Genomic DNA, 19,547 nt, shown 5'->3' with positions numbered 1-19,547 from the left:
TTTACCAACACAGATCCATACCCAGCTGGCAAAGGATTGAGTTTGGGTGGCGCCTTTTTTTTTTTTAATTAGTAAAAAAATGTGAGTTTGCAAAGTCACATAATCTTATGTTGCTAAGCCAGCAATAAATAAAAACATATTTAAGCATTTAAATAAGACACATTTAAAAGGCCAATTGATTCTATAGCTATGAAAGGTATTAAATCAACATTTTATAAATTGCAATTACAACACCGCTCAGTGAAGAGTTTGGATGGAATCCTGGTGAGGGACGTGAGTGTCCCTGCAGCATGTTTAGTCCCATCAAAAAGTTCTAGGAACTACTTCAGATGACATTTATGATCCCAGGCCTTTTGTCAAAAGTATCTCTTTCTAAATATTTCACAGAAATCAGTAGAACACCATTTCCAGGAGGCGTTTCAAATCGGCTTCAGTGGAAGCTGAGCACCTACTAGTCACTAGAAGACAAATTATTACCCACCTGTGAATCTCTTAGGTCCAGGCTATTTGTATTTCTACCACGGAAGGGAAAGGGCTTTCCTGATTTTGGGAAGCATTTTCATGTGTCCTCTAAGTTTAGCAAAGCACAGACCAAGTCCTGTATTTTTTACTTTCCCTGCGCGACGCACCCAAGATTGTCAGGACTCCAGAGGAAAATAAATTTTGTTCTTTAAAAGTGAAGCATACTTTATTTGAAAAAGGTGTTCTTTCTCTGTTAGAGATTATTATGTGTAAAAAGATGGGAAGACAGATTGCAGGTTGTCCCCCCACTGCTCTCCTTAGGCATCCAAGAGATACTGTTCTGCAGCAGCCTCAGGGCAGAAGAAACCAGGCATTTATCCTGTCTGGCCCCAGCTTCCCTGGTTCTGCTTTTCATCCACTCAGATGCCCAGCCCAGCCATCTTGCCCTACTACACTAATGCAAAACCCCAAAAGAAATTCAGGTTGTTGAGCAAGGGGATGGACCCTACAGCTTCCCATTTAAAGGGTTTAACTACAGAGTCCTGTTCCCATTTGCTGTTTTGGTGGCAGGGTTTTAGCATGCAACACCTGTCAGGAGACATCCAGGGCTTTTTCCTTGGTAGGATGAGATGCCTGTTTAATCCCTGAAACACAGAGATACAAAGAAACTGGCTTTCATCACTTTATTTGAGAGTATTCCTAATTCTCAACTACTAAAAATGGATCAGAATCACTCCCACCACTTCTTCCATCACAGACCATATTGTAAGAAGAATCTCATCTCAATGGATGGTCAAATTTCTGCACTGCTCTAGCTTTAGTTGACCATATGCCCTAGGGTGACTGTATGATGCTTGTATCCCCAGTTGTCTGTTCTGTGTGTGCTGGATATTAAGTTCTGCATGTTTAAGACTGGAGAAGCAGGACACAGTTTGTTATCAGACACTGCACTTGCTCCCCTGCATTCTGTCTGTGTTGTCTGTGCTGTCTGCAGGGGACAGTGGCAGAGAGCTCTCCTTTCTGTTAGTTAGTTTTTAGCTAGCTGAGTCAGAGAAGTTCCCTAGATGGTGACTTTTCTTTTTCTTGGAACTGTTCAAACCTGCTCTGGATGAAAACCCAGAGAAGCACCAGGAGCTCACACCTGTGGCCCACCAGGGCCTGGGATGCTGCATTTTCCAGTGCAGGAGGGACTGTTAAGAGACTGAGCCAGCTGAGCTACAGCCCATTGAAAGGACTTTCTGAATTTGCTATCTCTTCAGAACAGCGAGAGGTTTTATTGTTTAATATTATTCACTTTTCAATGCTTGTGAATATTTTTCTTGTAAAGCAAACAAATTTTTTCCACTTTTCTCCAAGGAAATCTTTTCCTGAACCAGCTGAGGAATGGGTCGCTTGAATCTGCTTTCTAGAGGGAAAGTTTGAAAGTTTCCTCCCAAATTTGCCCTAAACCAGGATACTATACCTTGTGATTGGTACGATTATGGATACACCCCAACACATAGCTCTTCTTAGAGACTGGATTTGCTAGGGAGATCACATTTAACAAGAGTTGATCTGTTCAGAGCTGAACGCCCTCTGTGCTGAGCTGTGGCTACCAAAATACCTGTCACAGATATTTGGATTGCACATAAACATTGCTGAAGGTGGACATTAGAACACAGAGCAGCCAAGTGCCATTGTTACTGAACTGTGCTCCTTATCTTCCTTGCACCTTGACTAGTCCTAAAATGAGCAGTTACCAGAAGAAATCACTCTCTTACCCAGTAGGGCTTCTGAGAGGGCAGGGACATTTTGCAGCTGTAAAAGCCATTTTTCCTTTTTCTAGTCAGATGAAGAGAACAAAATTCTCATGTTCTTGACAAAGCACACTAACAAGCCTTGACAAGGGAGGACAGATGCCTTTCCAGACATTCAAGAGACACACTTGGTGAGTTTCTAGCATGACACACACTGCTCTGCTGCTGTGATCACACTTCGGCATTGAGATTTGACAGGCACATCTCTCAGCAGTGATAACGACTTCAGCAGCCTCCTGTCTCCTTTCCTCACTGTTTCATTTGCCCTTTGCTGCTCTCACTCACATTATGGTGGTACATTTGCCTGTGCAGTTGTGCACTCAGCCAGGTGAGAAATTACTCAGGTTAGAAAGAGCCCATCAGAAAGTCTGGCTTTAATGTGAGAACATTTGTGGATTGGCCCATAGACCATAATTCAACTCTATTCCAGTTAAATGGGAACAGAAAGTAAATGGGAGGATAAACAAGCTATCTCTGGGAAAGGTATGCCCAGCCTTTTTCCACAGCTTGCACCTTCGCCCTCTGACTCTTGCTGCCACCCAGCCCTAAATGATGTCAAATGCCAGACAAGAAAAGGAGGATATGTAGAGAAGTTCTGGGTTATAAAGCTCTCAGTCATTCCCATCAGGAGCCCTCCTGCCTCCCAATAGAGAAGACAGGCCAAGACTGTCTCCCCTCAGAGCCCCATGGCCCCACCAAGTCCCCCTGCCCTCTGATGCCACTCCAGTCCTATTTTGCAGAACCACACAAAGAGGCAGTAAAGGCAAACATTAAGATTTTCCTGTCTCTGAATTCACTCTCCACTTTACCTCCCAATATTTTTTTAATGCATCAAACAATGGACAAAGGTGGGGAGAGAGGGATGAAGGAGCCCTGGTTCAGAAAAGTGTGTACATTCCAAAATGAAGACTGCAAGTAACAAACTAATGGTTCAAATACATGATTAAGGAATGTTCTCCTTACAGCTCCAACCACCACATATGAGCTTCCTGGTTTCAGCAGGGTTTCACACTACAAACAAGACACCCTTGCTCTTCTTCACAGAGATACAGTCATGTGACTGACTTGAGACATAGATAGAACAGAAAAGTAAAAGTAAAGTAAAGAACAAAAAGGGTCCTTCAAGGAATAAGAGGTTGTTGCATCATTCTTCCAAAAGATAATCTCAAAGGCTGTCACAATGACAAAGAAACACAGCTAGGATGTTTACTGACATTTAGTAAATGTTACTGCACAGCTATACCTTCCTTTCTTTCAGTTAATTCTGTTTCAAGAGCTTGAGAACACAGAACTAATTTATAAAGAATGGTAAGAAGCTGAACATTAGCATTGGCATAGACCAAGGTAAAAAAATCTAAGTTGTTTTGCCTTTTAAACTCTCACTTTCTTGCTGCATTTGGGTAGGAAGTTAAACTTAGAGGAGGTGGTGCAACTGTGGGAGAGGCTGCATCCATAAACTCTCCACCAGTCAGGACACGTGAGTGTAAATCCTCTCTCACAGACTCCAGTTTCACAGGCACTTTTGCAGCTGGGATAAGCCAGCATCACCCAGTTATAGAAGCCCTCCCACCAGTGCTGTGCACAGCCTCCCAGTGTAACAGAAATGCTGTCCTTGGCCAGGTTTGGAAGGAGTTCAGATGGCCTCTGTGTCCCTGCCTAGTGACAGTGCAGCACAAATTCCCTGGGTCACTGTGACATGTGGATTCCTACACAAGTGCCCTCCTATATCAAGAGCAAGCCCAAGTTTTAGTAATTTGGCATTTCCTCACTGCAAGTGCTTCAGGGCAATCTACCACAGCTGCTACACCTGCTGTGAGGATAACCACAGAGGCACAATCAACATTTCACTTGCTCTTACAGAAGGGAAACCTCTCCTCTTAAACTAAGGAAAAACCAAACAGAAATAAACCTTTGTTCATTAATTATATTTCAATCCTTCAAAGAGACAGAGAACTATTGGTAATTTTTTTTCACACAGTTATGATGAAACACAGCCCTGCCCATCCCACTTGTCTTTGCTTCTCCCTCTGCCTCTGTGGAACTGCTAAAATCCACAAAATCCTCACCTTCCATTCCTTCCTCTGCTCTTCCTCACTCTTCCTCATCATCTCCATGAGAAAGGGGTGGGAATAGGATGATTTTAGTGCCAGAAGATCCCATCTCATAGCTTTTGCCCCTTTACAACTAAAATAATACAAAACAGACTGAGTTACAGGGCTCAGTCTGATCCAAAACACACTTAGGAATTAACCCAAGTTATATAGCAAACCAGAAGCCAAGATCAAGGACCTTCATACTTTACTACAAGGTCTATTTCTTGAAATGCAATTCAGTCTTCACCAGCTACTTTTAATTTCACTTTTCAGATAAAAAGGATAGTTAAAAATAGTGTTATGTGCCAAGGCATAGTGGGGTGAAATGGGAAGGCAGCTGCCTGTAACTAAGGTGAGAGACTGAAGGCTGTATGTGTAGTAAAGCCTTCATACATTCAAGTCTTTTAGTACCACCTCAGATTTCTTTATTATATATCAGTAAATTAATTTCATGACATAACAATTAAGTAACTTGCCTCATTTTTGCCATATTTTATCCTACCGCAGAGCTCTCAAAAGCTTGTATGTAGCAATGATAACTAGAACTTTTTCTTTTTGGAAGCATGCACACAGTTGGTGCTTGAACAAGATCCAACACAACAGAAGCCAAAGATTTCTACAAGAAACAGTTGTGTTACAGACAGTCTTGAACCCTCACACTTATTGTATTAGAAGAGCATTGGAAATCCTCAATGTTCATGTAGACTAACTATATGCAGTAGCAAGGAAATACCTCACACATCAGGATTTGTACAAGGGGTCACTGAATTCTCTTGACAGGTTCCAAAATTAAGTTGTCTTTCCCAACAAAGGATGTGTTGTATTGCACTAAATAGTTTATTTAGTTGTTGTTTGCACTGGGTGATGGGAATTCTTTACTGAGTATGTTAAGTCACGTGGATGGGTTTTTTCCCTCCCTCATCACATGGTCTCCCCCTCACACCCCCCCCCCATTATACACACCTGGTGATCTGTCCACAATGCAGTCTCCAGCTATCCTTGGACAGCTCCAGTGAACAGGTATCAGTCCAGGCCCTGCCACACAAACTGTTCAATGAGGAATTCCACCTCATTGCTCCTGAGAAAAGGAGTCATAGGCCACTCAAGGCTCTTACAGTGTTCACTGATGCATCCCACAAGTCGGTAATGACTTGGAGAAATCCCCAGACCCAGCACTGGGAAGCTGATGTTGAGTTTGTGGAGGGGTTGCCCCAGATTGCTGAACTGGCCGCAGTCGTGAGAGCCTTTGAGAAGTTTTCTGAGCCAATTAATTTGGTTACCGATTCAGCCTACGTGGCAGGAGTAGTGTCCAGGGTGGAGCAGACAGTTCTCAATGACATTGAGGATGAGCATCTCCACGGGTTGCTCTCTAAACTAATTTATTTGGTTTCACAGTGGGAGCACCCTTTCTATGTGATGCACGTGAGGTCACACACCGATTTGCCAGGCGAGATCGCAGAAGGTAATCGCAAAGCAGATTCCCTTGCAGCTCCAGCAGAAATGGCACGCCTTCCAGACATCTTTCAACAGGCAAAGCCAAGTCACCAACAATACCATCAAAATATTCCAGGTCTAATTGGTCAGTTCCAGCTAACACAAGGTCAGGCTCGAGCCATTGTGGCCACCTGTCCCAAATGCAGCTTCAGGCAGTGCCATCCCTGGGTGTTGGGGTTAACCCCCGAGGCCTTGGGAGCTGTGAGGTGCGGCAGACAGACATCACACACATTCCCAGTTTTGGTCGCATGAAATACGTACACGTCAGCATAGATACATACTCAGGTGCGGTTTATGCCTCTGCCCACACAGGGGAAAGGGCTGCGCATGCTAAACAAGACTTGCTGCAAGCCTTTTCAGTATTGGGGGTCTCTAGGGAGATTAAGACCAGCAATGGCCCAGCGTATGCCTCCAAGGAGTTCCTGGAGTTTGTCCAGCAGTGGGGAGTGGAGCATAAGACAGGCATTCCCCACTCCCCCACAAGACAAGCTTTGATAGAGCGTGCCCACCACACACTCAAAGAAGTCCTGGCTAGGCAGGGCAGTTCTGCAGCGTGGATGACACCACAACAGAAGCTCTGCAAAGCCTTGTTTACCATAAATTTTCTGAATTGTTCATTTGAAAACATGAATCCTCCAGTAATACGTCATTTCAATAATAACAACCGGTTTAAGTTGTCACAGCGTCCACCAGTTCTCATGAAGGACTCAGAAACTTGGACAACAAAGGGTCCTTATGAGCTCGTCACCTGGGGGTGTGGTTATGCATGTGTATCCACCCCCTCAGGCCCTCAATGGATACCCCAAAAGTGGGTAAAACCTTTCATCCCCAAAAATCCAGCTCCAGCAGATGGGGATGAGAAGCAAGCAGCTGTCGCCTCCAAGAGAAGACGCCGCTGGAAAAAGAAGGAAGAATCTTCCTAAAAGAGTTATCTCCATTCCGGCAGACCCATGAACTTGTATGTGTTTTCTTTAAAAAATTGTCTGTTTTCCTCTGTAGAGCAGAAAATCTACCTCCCACCTACCCTCACGAAGAGCCCCGTCCGAGTTGTGATCCTGTTTGCGCTGAGCAGTCTGACAGCTGCATGGATCATTCCTCGGCCGCGCCAAAACATCTGGATGACCCTGACACAGACGCTCCAACAGGACTGTGCTGCATGAACCTAGCATCAAAATCACCCAACATCCACGCAGCTCTCCGAGAAGTGAAAAGCCTGATTGGACAAGTCAAGCAGGAATCCGAGGACTGGTTCAGCAGACTGTTCAAGGACTGGGGACTCTTGAGGTGGTGAACAAATTCATAATCAGCAGCAGAAATAGTCCAACACATTTCCTTTCAATTTTAGTTCACAGAAAAGGTGGAGGTGTTGTATTGCACTAAATAGTTTATTTAGTTGTTGTTTGCACTGGGTGATGGGAATTCTTTACTGAGTATGTTAGGTCACGTGAATGGGTTTTTTCCCTCCCTCATCACATGGTCTCCCCCCTCACACCCCCCCCCCCCCCCGTTATACACACCTGGTCATCTGTCCCATTGGTACCTCTCCCTTCGCCCCCATCCCCTAGGGATGGCATCCCATTGTCCACAGTCCTCTCTCCCCTTGCCTCTATCCGCTAGGGTATAAAACTTCCTTGTGAGAGTTCCCCGTTCTCTTTTCTACCTGGGTTGTCATCACCAGAGTATCTTGCCACCAAGCCAATAAACAAGATACTTGTACCACGTGGAGAAGAGCGCCTCTCGTCTTTTACTTTCATCTATACAGTTCCGTGTGGGCCAGGGTCTGAGCTAGCCAGATTTGGACTCATATAAGGCCCAGGAAAACCATGGAATACTGCAAGGATGGATTTTACCAGATCCTGTATGAAGTATTCACGTCACCATCCCTGACACCACCACCACCAAGACCAACTGCAATTCTGGTAGCCTTACCTGTATTCCTGAAGCAGACAGTCCCAGGACAGGGATGAGATCACACCAAACCTCCTCCTGCACTGAGCACCTGACCACAGGACTTGCTCAGGGCATCTCATGGACACCACCTCCCTCATTAGCCCCAGCTGCTGGTGGTGGCTTTGGCACAGCTCCTTGCAGCCCTGTAATCTCCACACTGCTGCTTAACAACCTGCTTCTGAGACAAGAGCAAGGTTTCAGCCCTCCCAACCTGCCTCTTCAGGCCTGGAATAAAAACCTCCCAAGCAGAAGAGTAGGAAGAGTATGGCAGTGATGCATAAGGAGGGAAACAGCTTCAATTTGTAGAGGTTGAATGAGTAAATCATTAAGGGATTGAATGTAAAACCAGGAGCACACCTTAGCATATAGGATGGTGGTGGTGAGATAGGCTGGAGAGCAGAATAAGCTCGGGTGATGTGGCATGCAGGGCATTTAGGGAGAAAATGAAACAGTGAGCCTCGTTTCTGTTTTTTCTGTGAAAGCTCTTCACACCTCAGCTCCCCTCTCTTGTTGTGATCTTTCTCCTATCAAAAGACCAGCCTGCCAAAATCTGATTCCTGTGCTGATGTTTTATCTTCCCAAACTACCTTTTCCAGGAGTAATCAACTCTTGTTTCACAAACACCACCTTCAACATCCCTCTCAGCTCTGTCTAATGCACATTGAGCACTGCAGTGTTCCGACAGCTACTGGCTTTGAATCCCTGTCACAGACATGTTTTATGAAAAATCCCTTCCTTAGGATTTTTCCTCCTGAGAAGCTGAGAGGCCTCAGGAACAAAATGTAAACAATTCTTATCTGCTGCTGTGGAAGGAACCAGGTGGATCTGGGATTGGTCTCATGTGGTTGTTTCTAATTAAGGGCCAATCACAGTCCAGCTGTCCAGACTGTCTCGGTCAGAGACAAACCTTTGTTATTCATTCCTTTTCTATTCTTAGCTTAGCCTTCTATGAAATCCTTTCTTCTGTTCTTTTAGTATAGTTCTAATATAATATATATCATAAAATAATAAATCAGCCTTCTGAAACATGGAGTCCAGATCCTTGTCTCTTCCCTCATCCTGGGACCCCTGTGAACACCGTCACAAATCCCCATTTACATTTACAGCCCCTCTATGCCTTCATCTGCTTTTTCTCTTCTACCTGCTTGCTCTTTTTTGAGATTAGAAATAGACTTTTGGGCAGCTACCATGTTACCTAAAAATGTAGATTCCCCCCATGGTGGGACCCTGAGGTGCTGGGAAATATGGCTATCAGCAGAGAATACAGATTATTATTTCAAGGGGGCTGTGATACTTTATTACCCATCAATCATATCTGGACTTGCAGCAGTTTTTTGTATTTTGACTTGTATTGGAAATACCAGTCAAATTCAGCAGAGATGTAAAGATTATTCTTCAGTTCCAGGTTAGTCATTGAATGGTCAGTACAGTACAATGGTTTTACCACCACAGTATGGTGTGGGCATGAAACATCACAGAAAGTTCATGTCAGAGTAGAGAAAAAACTTGGAGAGAGAAAACTGAGGGCAGAGAAAATGATCCTGAGGTTATTTCCAGGGTTGATGATGCTGTGGGCATTTCATGGACAGAATTGGAAGATCTGGAGCTGACCTAAGTAAGGACTGCTAGATTTTGGTTCATAGGATCAGCAGTTCCTTTGCTGTCTTTGCACACTAATTCAGAAATAGGAAGATGTGGTTTCTGAAGACACTCACTGCAGTGTCAGACACTGGCAGGCGATGGTACAGGCTGTGGAGCAGCAACTCAGAATCTCTGTGGAGCAGCAGGATGGATGCTCACTTTGCCACTCCTAATTATCATTGCATACCACACAAAAAAAAAAGATGACAATACATGTTTTTGAAAACTTTTCACCATAACAGTTGCCAGTCCTTCTTTCCCAATGCACTTATGCCTATTTTACACCCAACAAAAAAATCATCTGTCACTTCAGCTATCCTCAGGAAAGAGAGTTGTATGTACTCACAGTGACATGTCAAGCAGCAAGTAAATTTGATGGATATCAGTAATACTAATACTCACAATGAGAGGAAAAATGGTGCACTTCTCAATCATAGTAAAAATTTCCTTCTTTTTATAGCTTTCAAATTTCAATTGGCCATAGAAAAGCACAGGAAGGTGAGAAAAATAATGAGGGATATGACCAAGAGCTCACTGGATATAACACAATTAAGTCTTGGCTAGATGCCCTCAAGTACTGCAGTGCAATAACTTTGTTAAGGGCCCAGCAGCTCTCTAGCAAGCCCATCTCTCTTTTACTCTTCCCAGTGCAGCAATGTCACCAGAATTGGGAATACAGGCCCTGCTGCCCAGCTCTGTTGGGGACCTGCCCCGTGAAACAGGCACTCACTTGACCTCACCCTGTTCCAGGCTCCTTCTGCTCAGGGCTCGAGAGAAGGGCTCCTACTCAAGGAAGGCAGACCTAAACACTCAAACCCTGCAGAGGAAGCAGCTGCTGGGCTTCCACCAGCAGCACAAACTGGCAAAAGGAGTAGCATGGATGACCCATCAGGAAAACAGCAGACCAAGCGCCAGGGTGCTCCTCATCCTCCCCTGAGCTGGGATAAGAAATGAGTATTTTTCTCCTCTCATGGTCCCAAGAAAAAAAGAGAGCTGTTGTGGAGTGCTGACCTTATTCCAGGAGTTGTGGGGAGAAGGAATTGAAACAGTACCTCTTCTATCAAGCTCAGCTGTTTCTCTGAGGGTTCTGGAGCATTTACAGCACAAGTACATTAGGACTTGGGGCAAGTGTATTTGAGACTTTCTGGTCCCAAAGTCATAAGTTTGAGGAATCACCCTAGCAGGAGACTTAATCTAGCCTGTTCTTTATTTCCATGATATACAGTACCATCAAAAGAACAAAATCCTCACGTGTTTTTTCATTAGTAGTTGCAGTATCAATAGAGATCTCCTAATTTAGGGGGAAGTTTGCAAGGCCTGTTCATCTCTTTCCACTGTGAATCTCAAACCACATTTCTCATCTCCCAAGAACAGCAGAGAACTGATCAGTAGTCACAGCAGCTACGGACAAAACCACAAGTATTTGGAGGAATTTTTTTTCCCTCCTGTTTGCATAGATCTACTTTGAAAAAGATTTCAAAGACTCAATTAGTGTTTGGTCATTGGGCATCTGTGACAGAAGATGACTAAGAGAATCAGTAGTTCCTTTCACTTATAATCCCTCATTGTGGGTGTTGGGTAGCAGTCGCACAAAAGTGTATTGCTCCTTTTATTGTACATGGAAAGGAGCTTTCAAAGTAAACCAAGGGACAAATGTTGCTGCTCAGAAAGCCCTTAGCCTTCTGATCAAATCCCTCTTTGACATCCAAAGTGGTGTGTTCCAAGAGCACATGCTATTAACTGCAATACCATGAAAACTGGCAGGCTCACAAGCAGGATGGTAAATCTGTTTTCCTTTAATGTACTTACTTTTTGCACTGAGGAGGAAAAGGGGTTGTGGGGAAGAAAGGGGGTGCAAGGTGGCAAAACAAGGCAGAATGCCAACATTTGCTTTCAGTCCATGTTTGTACATATTAAAATATTTTGCCAAATCAAAGAGATGAATTACTGTACTGTTTTTGAAGGCTGATGCAACTCTTTTTGCTCACTCTGAGCCAGCACTCAGCTGGTATCATTTTGCAGGCTAGAAGAGCTGTGATTTACAGTCTGGGGGATATTAACAGTTGGATCACAAGTTTTGACACTTTCAAAGCACAGCATTGGGTACCTGTTCTTACAGGGTGTGTTTTGGCAGATGATAGCAGCCAAGAAAATTCATCCTGCCTTGGACCTGCATTAAATCAGTTGGCTGGTGGGTAACTAGTGCTCTGTGTTTACATTTATTTGGTTTTCATTGTATCATCATTTTTCTGTGCTCCTGGAATGAAACAATTTCTTCTCTGCTCCTGCTGAGAATGACATGGAATGAATTTTATTATCTTATCCAAAGTCACAGCAGGCACTGGGTCAACAGGTAAAACTGTCCAACACAGGATGAAATCTCACCCAACAGCTCAATCTCGAGTTGTTGACATGAACTGAAGGGAAAAAAATAGAAGGACTGGGAAGGGACAAAATTAGGTTGAAGGGGGCTGTGAAATTAATAATATCAGTGGCAAAATAGTCAGAAATGGACAAAACTCAAAGCAAGGCACACACAGAACCTTCAGAGAAAGCATTTCTAACTTTTGAATTTACACATTATTGAGGAGAATGGGCTGCAAATAGCTTAGTACTATTGCAGAGCTCATTGAAGCATTGAATTTCACATCTTGTATGCCTCCACTCCAGTGAATTTGAGCACTCTGTTTTCTCCTGAGACCTGAAGATGCTGTGCACCTCACAGACCAGGCTCTCAGTTCTCTTGCTTGAAAGAGTTGGGCCCAGCCTTCCATCATCATACTAGCCAAGGCTGTAGCTGAGCTTTGGGCTGATGGCTTGCAAAGGGTTAGTAAATTCCCATTCCAGCCCATGGATATTACAGAAGCAATACAAAGTTTCAGCAAAGTAACTGATAGTTCATTGTCTCTTTTGGTGGAATACTAAGCATGGTCAGTTCTTTAAATATTGCTACAGAGGTACAAACTGATTTGTGACATCTGCCTTAAATCTCTATCTTTGAAAATTAATCAAAGAATGTCTGTTTGTTAAAAAACAAAAAACCCAAAAAACAGCCACAAACCTCCTTTACTAAAATGCTGTACCTTTGTTGTCCCCATAATTTATAATTTCCCCAGCCAACATGTAGGAGAGTGGGTCCTGACCTGTGCCACCTCTGTAAGTCCATAGGATCCCTTTGGGAGACTGGCACAGGCAGCAGGGATGTGTGCCTATGGTCACACAGCCCCTAGGGTATCTCTGGGCTCTGGTCCAAGTGTGGAGGCTACAGGGGCTACTCTGGTAGGTCACACCCAGGTGGGTGGTGTTGTGTTCAAGTGGGAAAAGAGTGGTTACTGCCCTGGAGGTAACAAAGGCTGCTTGCCTGAGGACAAGACCTTCTTTTCTGCAAACACTGGAAATCCTTTCTTCACTTTTGTTGGGTGAATAATTTTAACTTTTGTATTTTAACTTAATTTACTATTGAATTTCCCCTGGAAACTGTGGGCTTTCTTATTAGTGCTTTTTTTTTTTCTTTAGCCTGCCTTTCCAGAACTTGATTTTATATCTCATTTCAATTGCTACATTTGAACCACTACATTTTCAGCAACTGCATCCTATAATTCATCAGGACAGCACTGATTCAAAGGAAGGACAACACCCCACTGAATTATCAGCATGGTTTCCTGCAGCACAGGATTGTCCCTTAGCTAATTCTCACCTTTGCAATGGTATCCCCTGAGCCTGCTTAGTTAAAAAATTGTAAGGTGACTTGAGATTAAGTGCCTACTTCTGCCACCTCAATGAACAGTCCTTCCTCCTTCTACCACCTTGGCATTCCCAGTTCCAAACCACACCACTTGCTTTCAGTAGTCTGGCAAGCACTTGACCCTTTAATGAACTAATTTAGCCTTCTAGAGTTGTGATTAATGAAAAAAGTGAGTTGTTTCCTATCGGGTTAGCAAGCTGGATTGCCTCAGAAGAGACAGGGAATTGCCAGAGCCAGCACAAAGCCAGCAGTGCAAACAGGAAGCTGCAAGAGGCAGGAAGGGTGAGTGCCCTCTTTGTGCAGGGGGTGTGTTAGATAGGCTCCACACATTGTAAATACGAGACTGGGTGCAGATCTGCTCCCTTTCCCGTAAGGGAGTTTCAGGGACATGATAAGAAAAGATGAGGAATGGAGAACAGCATCCTGCACATCTAGCAGACATGAATCCCAGCTCTCAGTGCCCACAAAACTGGGACCACATGGCTGAGAGCAGGGAGAGATGGACATTGTCACCTCTGTCAGCCACCATGGGCTGACAGGCTGGCTTAGCTATCGCAGCACACTGCAACTACTAAGACCTTCTGGACTAAAAACAACAAGATTTTGCCAAGTATCACTTTTGTCAGCTTGATCTGCCAGTAACATTACGCAAATTTTCTATTCTGAAAAACTGAGCACTCGGAGAGAAATCAGAATGTTGATAAATTAAAATATACTCTAAATATAGAAAATACTTGCTTTAACTTTTATTTCTATCATCTACACAGAATTAGATATTAAATAGATCTCATATTTGGGGAGGGGGTTGCCTTGTTTTGCTTTATTGCCTTTAAGTGATGAAAAGTTTTTCTTGCACAGCTAAATGCACACGAAGGACAATGTTTTAAAAACCAAGTGTGTCCATTTGGAGCAGCAGCATGATGGCAGTGGGTTAACAGCCATAAACTGGTATTGTAAGTCTTTTCCTGATATTCTCCCTGCCTTTTGTTGACATACAGAACACCAATAGACACCACCACCAACAGATTAATTCTATTTTATGCTAGAACAATTCACCTCCACTTGTTTTTTGGAGAAAACCCAACTCTCTTATCTGCCCTACATTTTTATCACACAGGCTATGTAACTTGGGTTTTCTGCAGTGTTTCAAAAACGTTGTACTGGATTAAAAATGATGCCCTTCTCTTGAAAAAGCTGAATGCAAGAGTCCCCTGAATGTACTTTTGGAAAGGAAATGGTGGGAGAGTTGTAATCCTCATGGAATAGACCATGTGCTCTATTCTCCATGGACATGACAACCTTTGGGGTTTTATTTAGATGTGGCTCCAGTATAGGTCAAATTGTGCATGAGCACCCTGGATGAGCTTTAAAACAGATCACTCTTCACTCCTGGCCATATAATCAGAAGCCACGTTGAGTTCTCAGCTGATTGCCAGCTCCCTCCCTCAGCTGCCAGGTGATACCCGAACATGAAGCTGCACTGCTGAGGTAAGAGGAACCATGCTTGTTATTCTAAAAGTAGCTTGTGCTTCACATCCTTGAAGCACAGTCATCCACTTTGAATTCCTCTTTTTCCCTCCTACATTTAGCTCCCATGTAAAATTCCCATTTCCTCCTCCATCAGCTTTCAGCAATCTTCTCTTTGATCACTGGAAACTCTCCAGGTCCAAGGCCACTATTCATTTTGGACTGCTACTGTGTTTTCTGTCTTTCCCATTCTCACCTACTTGCTTCTCCATCCTCCTGCTGCCATTGACATATCCATCCTGTTGTCCCACTCAGTTTTTTGTATTCCTCCAATGACTTCCTGTTTGGTGCCAGAGGCAGCTTTGATGGTGTGTGTGCTCAGCCCTGGCACTGCAGGGCAGCTTGTGCTGGCCTGATAGCACATTAACGAGGTGCTCCTGCACAGCAGCCATGTCTGCTGTCCAGATTTCCACCAGGAGCTCCACAAGGATGGGTGTTTTCCCAGCTGCTGGGCAGGAGATGGCCTCGGCAGTTTCCTCACAATCAGCAGTGCATCTCAAGGTCTTGCATTCTTCCACTTCCAGATTCTTTCACCGAGGGAAGCATGTTTATTGCTAAGTACAATTTTGCCTTAGTAATGTATGGTTTCCAGCAGAATTCCTGGAATCTGCTGTTTACAAGCAGGGTCAGAGGTTATAGAAATACTTTCAGTTTGCATGAGTAATATACCAGAAGGTTTTTGCCCATGCATAGTGTCTAAACTACATGACAACTGCATTTTTATTGGTGTTGATAACCTCCCTGGCTCTGAAATCTTCTTGTTCAGCTGTGTGGGTGGTTCAAATTATTTCTAGACAGCTTAGTAAATGAAAATTAATACTCTCCACTCCTCTTCATCACCCAGACTCTTCTTCCAATGCAGGCAGGAAAATTAACAAGAACAAAAACCTCAGTAAAGCTCTCACATTTGAAGTCTTGCAGCTGGAGATCATCTCTTCAGTGTATCAACAAAATACACAATGGCAGCAATACTACCCAGTGCAAAATGCTCCTGCAGTGTGCTGCAGTGTGCTGCTTTTATCACTGAGCAAGCAAATTAGAAAAAGGATAATGTCACTGAGCTGAGCCTCTTGGCAGTTCACCACTTGGTGCCTCCTAGAAGGCTAATGGCTGATGGTGCACAGGGGTGTATTGAGAGGATGTTCCATGTAAGTTGACTCCTTCTGGAGAAAGGAGACTCTGTCTGGCGGTGTTAAAGACTGATGGTTTAATGCTGCTTTTGTAGCCCTTTACCTTGACAGCTTATTGGTGTTCTGCAGAGTTTTTCATTTCTTCTCCCACCAAAGCCAGTACCTGTGCAGCTGCTGCCTGACCAAGGCAGCACTGGTGATGTGCAGTGGGATGAATGGTCACAGCAATCCTGCAACTATTGTGCAAGATGACAATGCAGCCAACAAGAGGAACTCACTGTAACGTGGACTGTGGATCAGCACTTCCTGCACTTCTTGACCCATATTTGGTAGACTGAGCACACTGATGAGTTTAGCAGGCTCTCTCTATGAGCAGAGATGCTTTCAATGGGAACACACATCATAGGCTGCATTTCAGAGTGCCCAAACACGGAGTTTCATGATGACAGCTGCTTAAAATGTTGCCCCTATATATTTGAAATTGAAGAAGTGTGGTATAAACCCTGCTCTAGAACACCAGAACACTGGTTCACCAGTGAGACAACCCAAGGAGGACTGGGATTCCCTCCTCTTGGGATTCCCAGGGGTGCAGGTCAGCAGCTAGAAGGTGTTTGAGGGATTTTGTACAATCCTGTACTTTGGCAGAGCAGCACCATAATCCATGAACAGGCCTCAATCCAGCAGAATTCAAGATCTAGGAAGTTGAGTTCCTATTATTTTAAGAAGGATAATGAGGGTACAGCTGCAATGCAGTAGCATGCAAGGGGTTAGCATATAATTCAATCAAAGAAAAACGTCTCCACATCATCCCAGCAAGCAAAGATTAAAGGTCTTAAATTTCCTTCTGAACAAGACAGCGATCCCTGTCCTAACATAAACATTTACCTAAGTGAGATTTGCATAATCTCTTTGACCCTCAATCTCCTCACCTTAATCAACCATATCATTATTTAGAAAAATGTGCCTCCATGGGCCTGATATCTTTGCCTACTTCTCACTGCTCATTAACCAAAAATCAACAGAAAATGTTTTTTTTGATGTACCAAGACTCTGAGTAAATAGCTTTCCTAGAACACAGAGGTTCTCAGACTTTGCCTAGGTGTGACCATTTCCATAAAAAGCTTATCCTATTGTAAAACAAAACCCCCTCCATCTCCCTTATGCACAGAATAATAGAATGGTCTGGGTTGGAAGGTACCTCAAAGATCATTTAATTCCAAATCTCCTGCCATGGGCAGGGGACTCCTTCCACTAGACCAGGTTGCTCAGGGCCCCATCCAACCTGTCCTTGAACACTTCCAGGAATGAAGCAAGCTTTTCCAGTTCCTCACTGCCCTCAGAGTAAGGAATTTCTTCCTAATATTCAATCTGAACCTGGTCTCTGTTACCTCAAAGCCCTCCATCAGCTGCTGTACCTGAGAGGACACCAGTGCTGACTGCAAAGAGGAATGAAGGGCACTCCAAGCAGCCGTGATGCCCTTTCACAGGAGACCACCAGCAGGTATTTAGCAAAGCACAGCTTTGAAAACACCTTGTGCTTAGAAACACCAGGACAATTAGGGCACTGATGAGCTTTACCCATACTTTTTTCCTAGCACTTCTGCTGACTTTGTACTAGCATAATGAGAAGCAAATCACCATGATGGCACCTAATTTCAGTTTTCTGATTAGCAAAATGGCCATAATAGTATCTCCCCCTCTGCACACCACTTATGTCAATGAAAACCAGGGGGCTGCTTAGGCAACAGTACTCATTTTTTTGCTATAGGAGAATGCACTTCTGACATTTAGACACATTTCTCCATGTTGATGTTCCATCTGATGTATGAGCAGAGGTGCATATACTGCCACTGGAGGAGTACCTGGCATGCTCCTAAGAGGTTTTCAAGAGTACAGCTGGATAAGATGACCCAATTAACCTAGCAGCTTGTGCAGTCCAAAAGCAGGACTTCTGCTCCTTCCTTTCCTCTCTGTGGCACTGATCCTAGATGCATGGCAGCTCTGGGTAACATGTTGTCTTAAGAGAGTTTCCATCTGCGCAGATGAGCTTCAGCCCAGCCCTGACTCTTGATGTGACTACAAGTCTTATCTTCAAGCTGCTTCCTTCAGTACACAGGACACTAGATCAGACTGGGAGTGTTGAATAGTGATGACAAGTGTATGCAATGCCCAATTCAGTTCTCAATCCAGTGCCCAGATCAGCAATAGACTCCAGGTCAATGACTTTTTTCCTCATTGATTTTTTCCAAGGATTAAACATCTGTGTACAAACGCTAAAGTTCTTTAATGCTTTTCCAAATTTTGGATCGTCTTGCATAATCATTTCACAATATTTATAGTGGCAATTTGAGTTTAAACTTAAGCTGTTGCTCTTATCTCCTGATTCTACAGCAATGATGAGGTAAAAGGAAAGAGTGGAAACTATTTTGGCACATATATGCACTTTCCCAATGTGCTAAGAAAACCTTTATCTTCCTCCCCTTCACTGTAGCTAACGGGTCAAAAGAAGGGATACTGTGTACTCCAGAACACAGCAGGAGCTTGTATTGATAGAAGGGGAGTAGAGAATGTCCTGTATCTTGATTTTGAAAAAATATTTGTTACATAAGCAAGCTAGGGAAAGACAGTCTAAACACAGCTATATATAGGGAGCATGAGAACAGCAGGAAAACACTACTGAGAAGGTGATCATCAAAGGCTTACTGCTAAAAGGGAAGCCTGCACCAAGGAGCATTTTGCAACTTGCTAAATTCTTATTTGATATATTTTCATTGTGTCCTGGACAGAACCTGTTTTGATTATGACTGGATGATCAGACAGAAATCATGCATATCAGATTTACAACTGACTCTAATCTGGGACAGCCTGTGAAATAATTGAGAACAAACTTGGATTAAGAAAGGAAAATGTAAAAATGTAACAGAAAACAAAACAGTCATTGTAATAATCCACACTGCATCCAAACTGAAAATTACATGTAATTCTACTCCCCATCTTCGAAAGGGATACAGTAGAAGTAGAAAAGATTCAGTGAAAGTTGGTACAGATGACCGAAAATATGGGATGTGTCTTTATGAAGCCTTTTGACAGACAGGGCAAGACTTTTCAGTCTGAAAGAGAAATGGCTGAGGGAGGGTGTATCAGTGACCTATAAAATTCTGAGTGGCATGAAATGGACTTATGATTGGGTCAGAATAAACAGATAGAGGTAATTTTCAACATAATTGTTAGTTGAGCTCTCTAGATCTTTCCCGCAGAATGTTTGGCATGCCAGAAGTTGAGATCAGTTGTTCAAAACTGATTATCAAAATTAATCAAAGGAAAGTTTCATATTGATTTAATCATGTAACTTACTCGACTACCAGGAAGCTAAAAATCTTTTTGATTATAAAATGATCTGACAGCTTCTGTCTGTGGAAGGCCACAGAAGCAGACAGATACTTCCTACTGAGACTCTCTTCCTGAACACTTAGTACCACATTTATAACATGGACAGGCAGGGAAAATGCAGCTCAAAAGACTGTTGTGCTCCCAAATTCTGCAGCCCATCAGCAAGGATAAAAACTGTTCCTAACAGACATCAGTTTTACAGCATTACAAGAAAACATGATATGAATTGATCTGTTTGGAGACCAGTGATGCTTATTGTTTGTGAGATGAAGTTAAGCCTTCATATGCTTGTAAGGCTGCAACACACAGCCAGAAAATC

Source organism: Haemorhous mexicanus, chromosome 3 (genome assembly GCF_027477595.1).
Source record: "Haemorhous mexicanus isolate bHaeMex1 chromosome 3, bHaeMex1.pri, whole genome shotgun sequence".
NCBI lineage: Eukaryota > Metazoa > Chordata > Aves > Passeriformes > Fringillidae > Haemorhous > Haemorhous mexicanus.
This window is presented reverse-complemented; position numbering follows the sequence as displayed.